The 7231-nt window shown below is 42.2% G+C and overlaps 1 non-coding gene across 1 annotated transcript; it reads left to right on the top strand.

The window, feature by feature from the left end:
* The first annotated feature begins 2157 nt into the window (after positions 1 to 2157).
* LOC121191338 lies at positions 2158 to 2321 on the top strand. Its single transcript, XR_005895104.1, has one exon. It is a non-coding gene; the product is annotated as a U1 spliceosomal RNA (small nuclear RNA).
* Positions 2322 to 7231: the final 4910 nt, after the last annotated feature.

Raw genomic sequence — 7231 nt, forward strand, 5'->3', positions numbered from 1 at the left:
TAATTCTTCATCATTCTTTCATCATCTTTTGTCCCAGCAACATAGGTGCAAAGTAGATGTCATTCATTTATCATTCTGCTCTCAGGTGTATAACCACAGATGGTTATTATACAAACAATCAGTTGGCCTCATTCATTGATCCTCTCTGACGGAGCTACTGCTTTGTTTTTCCTCCACACACCCTCCACAGTGTATTCCTCTCAAATCAGGAAATGTAAACTGTGTAACTAAGAAGCAGCTGTGAGCGAGGTTACCAGTCCACTGTACATGATGACAATAAAAAAGAAATAACTACTGAATGAACTTATTTCTTCAATATGACAGATGATGCTTGAAAAATATACAGTTGTAGGAAGCAAAAGAAACAAGAGAAGAAGCTTTTACAAAAACAAGGTTCATGCTGCATTTTCACTTTGCACTCATCAAACACACATTCACAGATGACTACATGAATACATGACTTTATGTGTGTACGGGTCTAGTGGTTTTTTTTTTGTATTCTTTGACAGAGGCACAGGTACTGACATAGGTCTGAGATGCTAAGAGAGAGAGAGGTTAGGGCGAGGAATGCATGATGCCAGAGAGTGTCCTCACAAAGATATAAGTATCAGTATGTGTGTGTGAGTGTGTGTGTGTTTGTCCTTTGATGCCTTTGATGTATCAACATTCTACAGTCTGATGTCACAGGCTGCAGTAAGTGGGGACACAGCCAGAGACAAGTTCAGAAGTCAAACAGGAGCAGAAACAGTTGGACTGGACAGGACTTGTTCATGATTTAGGAAGAAAGAAGCACTCAGATATAGATAAAGTCCAGATCAGCTCCAAGGTTTTCAGTAAATCAATAGATGTTAGTTGTTCATGTCAGTGTTTAGTTCATTTAGTGAAATGTTTTGTTCAGATGATTTGTTTGTTAACTGGATATGATATTTAAGCACACAAGAACACGATGTTCAGCCCAAAAGTGTTTGGGCACACACACAAAAAGTAGCTGTTTTAAATATTTCCATCTTACATCTTACTCAATGTTGGACAGGAATGGACCTTTAAGTTATCAGACGCAGTAAAAGCCTTTATCAGATGATGGATAGTCAGAGAATTCTCATCAGGTGGTATTCAAGTTAGCGCTGTCTCAGATGGCAGCTTGTAGCAGCAGCTCCCTGCATTTGCAGTAGTTTTTAACATTTTTATAAGCTTTTCTTTAGTGTTTAGTGTTTTAGTGTGTCTGTTTCTTGTCTACTTTACGTTCTGTTCTGTCTCCAGTAGATTTTTTCAGTGTTTTGGCAGCATGACTCTGAGATTTAGACACTTTTTTCTCCTGCTCCTGGTGCTTGGGCTGCTCGGGGACCCCAGCAGCCATGCCGAGAAGACCCCCGGCATTGTTTACACTCGAGATCAGCTGCTGGCTCTGAGGCCGCCATCCTTCGTGACCGGAGAGAAGCCCCAAATCCCAGAGGAACTGAGGAGGAGATGACGAGGATGCAGGGCAGGAGTGAGAAGACGGCTGAGGAAACGGCGTTTTAAACCCTGTGTCCCCGCAATCATCACGGGGAACGTCAGGTCACTGGCAAACAATTTAGAGTTATATGTCAGCTTTTGCAGTCTGTCCACAAAGCGGCAGTGTTGCTCTGCAGAAGCTCTCTGGCGTACGCTACAGAGTGGCGTGTTTAGTCATGACAATTACCCGTGTTCCCATTGGAATTGGGGAAGTGGGCGTGGCCTTTCCATGAGAAAATGAAGTGTGAGCTCTCCTGTCCGACTTTGCTGCTTGTTTGTGGAAGAAATGTGTGCTAGATGTTGTGATTTCGCTGGTATACTTTATTTTTAGGCTTTGGTGGGGACGCTGGCGTCTTTGAGACAAGAAAAGTGTACCACGTGGGCCTTTGCTTTCTTTCCCAAGAGACAGCTTGACTAGTGGCATTTCACACAGTGTTCCTTTGTTTTTGGCAGAGCAGTGCATGATGGGTGGATCCAACAAAGCGTGTTTGCCGCACGCCGCAGCTTATTTGCAGCAGTGTTTGTGTCTTTTCAGCCATAAACGTAACAGACAAAGGGGAGCTGATGCTCAAGGCACTGAAATGTGGGATTATGCATTGTAGGCACCGTCAGCCAGAGTGCTGTGCCTGGTGACCACCACCCGCTCTCATCCAACTGCAGCTCATACTTACCTGGCAGGGGAGATACCATGATCAACAAGGTGGTTCACCCAGGGTGAGGCTCAGCCATTGCACTCCGGCTGTGCTGATCCCTGCGAATTCCCCAAATGTGGGAATCTCGACTGCATAATTTCTGGTAGTGGGGGACTGCGTTCGCGCTCTCCCCCGATGCTTGCGTGTAGAAGAAAACACAATGTGTCAGGAATGCCCATGTGCTAACCTGTTGCAGACTCTCCATTTTGTTGATTTGGAGTTATATGTCAGCTTTTGCAGTCTGTCCACAAAGCGGCAGTGTTGCTCTGCAGAAGCTCTCTGGCGTGCGCTACAGAGTGGCGTGTTTAGTCATGACAATTACCCGTGTTCCCATTGGAATTGGGGAAGTGGGCGTGGCCTTTCCATGAGAAAATGAAGTGCGAGCTCTCCTGTCCGTCTTTGCTGCTTGTTTGTGGGAGAAATGTGTGCTAGATGTTGTTCTAGTATGCTTTATTTTTAGGCTTTGGTGGGGAACACCAATGAGTTGAAGCTATTTTTGGCCGGCTTTGCCGTATGGCGGAGCCTTTTGAGTTGGTGAAAAGTCAAACATCTTTGTATAGCACCAGGGAAAAGTACACAGCGGACAGATGGGCGGAGTTGCTAAGTGGCGGCAATTGATAAGCTGGCTTGCAAACGGGACACCGTGACAAGTGACAGTTGTACCAAGAGCTTGATTTGGACGTCAAACGCTTGGGCCTCATCACATCGCTGAGTGATCTCACAGACACAGAGAGCAGCAGTGTGGACAGTCTGTAGGAGGGTGTGCATGTGTTTGCCTGAGAAACAACAAGAGAATTTTGGTGTTTGAGTGTGTTTCTGACTTTAGGAGCATGTAGAAAGTTTGTGTTTTATCTTTGATGTGTTCGTCTTTGCTAAATGACCCATTTGCTTCTATCGTCTCTGTATGTGGATGATACTGACATGAAAAGTAAAGCTGAAGGTGAAATGAAGGAGATGCAGAGAGACAGAACAGGAAGGAGTGAGTCTACATAGAGACAGATGAAAGGAGGGAGAGAAACAGATGGAGGAAGGAGAAGCTTGAAGTGGTGACTTTTCAATGCACTGAATAAAAACACAGCTTTCCCTCATACTTTATATTTTTAAATGCACATCAAAACATTTGAGATTTTTAAATCAGCTCATGAGTCATTTTAAAATTCATTCCTGATGTCAGGAGTACTAGCTTTTTCTGGGGCTTTTATTTTCCATGGTCCAGAATAAACTTTAAAGATTAAACTAAGATGCATGAATGAAACTTCACTCCATCTCTGTGTTTCTCTGTTAGTGTTGATGAAATCAGTACAGCAGGTGTCTCTGCCTGTTTCTAGTTCTGCGTCCTTCATTGGAGCAGAGCTGTTTTCATCCTTCATGTCTCCACCTAACTGATCCTATTAGATCACAACACGTCTGCTGAGCTGATCAGCTCTGTAGCCCAGCAGATGGTGAACTGAGAAAATGAACATTTATTCAGCTGATAATAGAAATGAGATTGGTTTTTACTTCTGTCAAGGGAATTTATAGAATCTGTTTTGTTTGTGATCAAACTGAGATTTTATTTATATTAAAATTCCAATAACTGGAAACAGCTTCTGAACAAATGAAGCTTATACTTTTCCTGTAGTCCTCAGTTTAAATGAAGGACACATCCTCACCTGATATGAAGTCAGGGTTTGTTCTATGGGACAGCCAGAGGGATGGTGTGTGTCCCGTCAGTGTCCAGTAGCTGATCCACAGCTGGACAGCTGTCCTCCCTCCCAGCCTGTCTTCTGTCAAAGGGCTGGAGCTGCTCTCTTGTGTCCTGTCAGAGTTTGGACCTCAGTCTCTTCTCCACCAGTCTCCCCAGACAGAGCAGCCACACACAGACTGCCCTCCGTCTTCTGTCCTTCAAACCAGGACAAAGCTCCATGTCTCCTTCAGTCTTCTCACTGTCATTGAGATATGTTTTCTTCATCTTGAGTCAAATCATGAATGATTTATTTTCATCTGGTTTACTTTACTTTTCAAAAACTGTGTGAGCATCTGGAACATGAAGATGAGGCTAGTTGCTTTAATCGCTGCCTTTCTTGATAAGAATCATTTCTTTGGCACTGACAGGCGTCTGTTGATGTTGCAGGTTCAGTAATTATTCATCTTTTTCTCACCCTCCTCCGTTTCCTCCTCTCATCAGTTTTTCTTCTACCACCTGCTTCTTCTTTGCTCTTCTAACTGAACAGTGACAGACGTTATTCTCTCAGGTGTGAACCAGTGTGCAGCTGCTTGTGCAGTGAATAATGTAGTGATGAGTCTGATTATGCAGCAGGTAGTCGTTCATTCATCAGCCCAAAGGTTAAATTAGCTGAAACCAGACATTTACTGGTTTGAGTCACATGAACAGATTCTCTCCACACGCTGATACAGCCACTGATTCATTTTATCTGTTTTTCAAAAACCTCTGAAAAGAAGAAAACAAAGGAAAATGTTCTTCACAGCTGATTTTAGTCTTCAAATATACAAACATTGTTTCTCCTCTTTCAAACAGTAAAACAACAGAAACATTAAACTTCTCTTTTTTTCTTTGCATAAATCATGATGAATTATCATTGATGTTTATTCCTCAGTGCTGGTGCAGCTGTTTGAGAAAATGATTTACATTCTGCAGCTACATGCTGCATGACTGTGTTTGAACTGGTTTGAAGTCCAGACTTAACTGGCTGTGTCATAAACCACAGTGTTTGAAGAAGGATGTGTGCAGAGCTACAAAGCTAAATGACTTAGATTTGTTGGGTATTTGGTTGATTGTCGACTGTCGGACATGACACAAACCTAACATTTCCTTCAGCATATGAAATGTATTCATTTTTTTCTGAAGCTTATGTTTTAGACTGTGTGATCAGTGCCTTCATTTCTATAAGTATAGTTGTTTTGAACACACTGCAGTGACTCAGTAACTCAAAGAACTTACTGCTTTTCTCAGATGAATAATCAAGTGATCCAACAAAAAGTCCTTTAGTCATTCATGATAAATGTAAAATGAAGAATCAGCTTTGTTTTCATGGTTTCTTTCACTGACTGAACACTCAGGACAAGTATCAGGTAGTTTTCACAAACTATGATGAATCACTGTTGGACTTTAAAGTTTCTCTCCTCCATTGCTCTCTCTCAGCTCCATCCTGAACCAACACATTGATCTTGAATTGCAGGTAGAACGTGATGCTAATGAGCTGTGACAGTGTTTAACAGTGTGTGCAGCTCGGCAGTGTGTGAGCACATATCTGTCCATGTCCATTAATGCTGTCAGGTGGTCCTCTGTCTCTTATTGCTGTTATATTATTTAATCCACTTTCACCATCAGAACAACTTGTTATCACATTAAACAGCAACAACTTGACATTATGTCCAGATCTCACTGAGGCTCATGGTGTCTCACAGGCTGTTTTTACAGTGAAAGCACTGAGGGACAATCATTTATGATGGTTGGATTATTGACAAGCAGAACGTCTTACAGGATGTTGATGAGACAGACAGGATGGATCAGGGAAGATGATTCCACTGTCCTCTGCTGCTGAGTGTGTCTGAATCCGTCCTGTTACACGACTGAATAATGAGACTCTATACTGATGGAGTAACTGCTGCTTGGAGGTAAATGTTCTGTTAGTCTCTGAGAGTCAGTCACATTAATTACAAGGAAAAAAGTGAAGTAATTAGTTCATACAAGTGTGAGAACAATTAGTGTGTAAGCAGCTGCTGCGTCTCCTTTAGCTGCTTCTCTGCTGCCATAGTGAGGTGAGAAGGACTCTGAAGCTGCTGCACTTCACACTGTAACAGCTGCTGCTGTCCTTGGTGCTGAATTCACCAACCCAGCTGAATGGTCCTGAGTGAACAGTGAACACATGAATATCTCTTTGACCAAAAGCAGCTTCAGTTCCTGCAGACAGTCCCTATGAGGAGTAGTAGTTAGTTGAGTGGAGAAGCACTTTTATTTGTGGAGCATCTATCAAATCAGTCCAGAGTGAGTCCTCAGGGTCTAAAAGATCTCACAGCTTCTTCTACATCAGCTTGACACACTGACATCCAAAGGTTTGCTGGAGGACAGAAACACTGTGGGCTGGAAATGAATTATGAAACAAGGCTCTTAGTGAAGTTCTTTGTTCTTTCTATCCTGTGACAGTGGAAATAAAAAGTTGTGTTGAGTAAATGTCCATCATTTACACTTTACTGTGTTGGACAGTAAATAATAATAATAATGTTTCTTCTGTAGATGTTCTCACTGCAGCTGGAGGGAAGAATAAAAAGTAAAGAAACAGCTTCAGTGGCTCTGACAGAACTAAGTGGAATAAATCTGCTGTCACGCTTGTTTGCACACAGATAACTGGCTTTATCCAATGAGACAAACTAGACTGTCTTCACTTTGACCTCTGACATATACTGGAACACCACTGTATATATGGGACTAATCAGCTCCTGTAGATACACTAGAAGGATTTTAGACTGAAAAGACATATATATTTTTATAATACCATCATATATCAAAAGTGGAAAATATGCACTAATGTTATTCACACAAATAATATATGTTTTCTTAATGTGCCAATTTTCCATATGAGCTGTCGTCTTCACCTTTTGTCCTCAGCTCATGTTTTTAGAATTATAAAGGCAGATACTTGAGTCTGACTCATGTTGTTTCCTGCATTAATCAGCTCATCTTCTGTCTTAAGGAAAATAAACTTGCACACATGTATTTAAACTACACATGGTCAGTGTCAGTGAACATCACACAGCTTTAATATGTGATAAAAGAACTTTTTTTTCCCTCTGGACATTAGACAGTGTCCACTGTGACTGTCCACCTGAGTATGAATGTTTAACGGTGCAGAGACAGAATAACACAGAGACAAACTGCTGGCTAAGAGACAGAGGACTCACACACAGACACAGTCTCTTCCTCTCTGGATAACAGTTCCGGTAGGTGTCGCTAATGTCCGTGTGAAAGCAGCAGAAGAAGCAGAGACAGAGTCTCCAGCTCTTGTGTTCATCAGCAGCGTTCACACTGGGATTTCTTCCTCCGC

The sequence above is a fragment of the Toxotes jaculatrix genome, chromosome 12 (genome assembly GCF_017976425.1).
Source record: "Toxotes jaculatrix isolate fToxJac2 chromosome 12, fToxJac2.pri, whole genome shotgun sequence".
Lineage (NCBI taxonomy): Eukaryota > Metazoa > Chordata > Actinopteri > Toxotidae > Toxotes > Toxotes jaculatrix.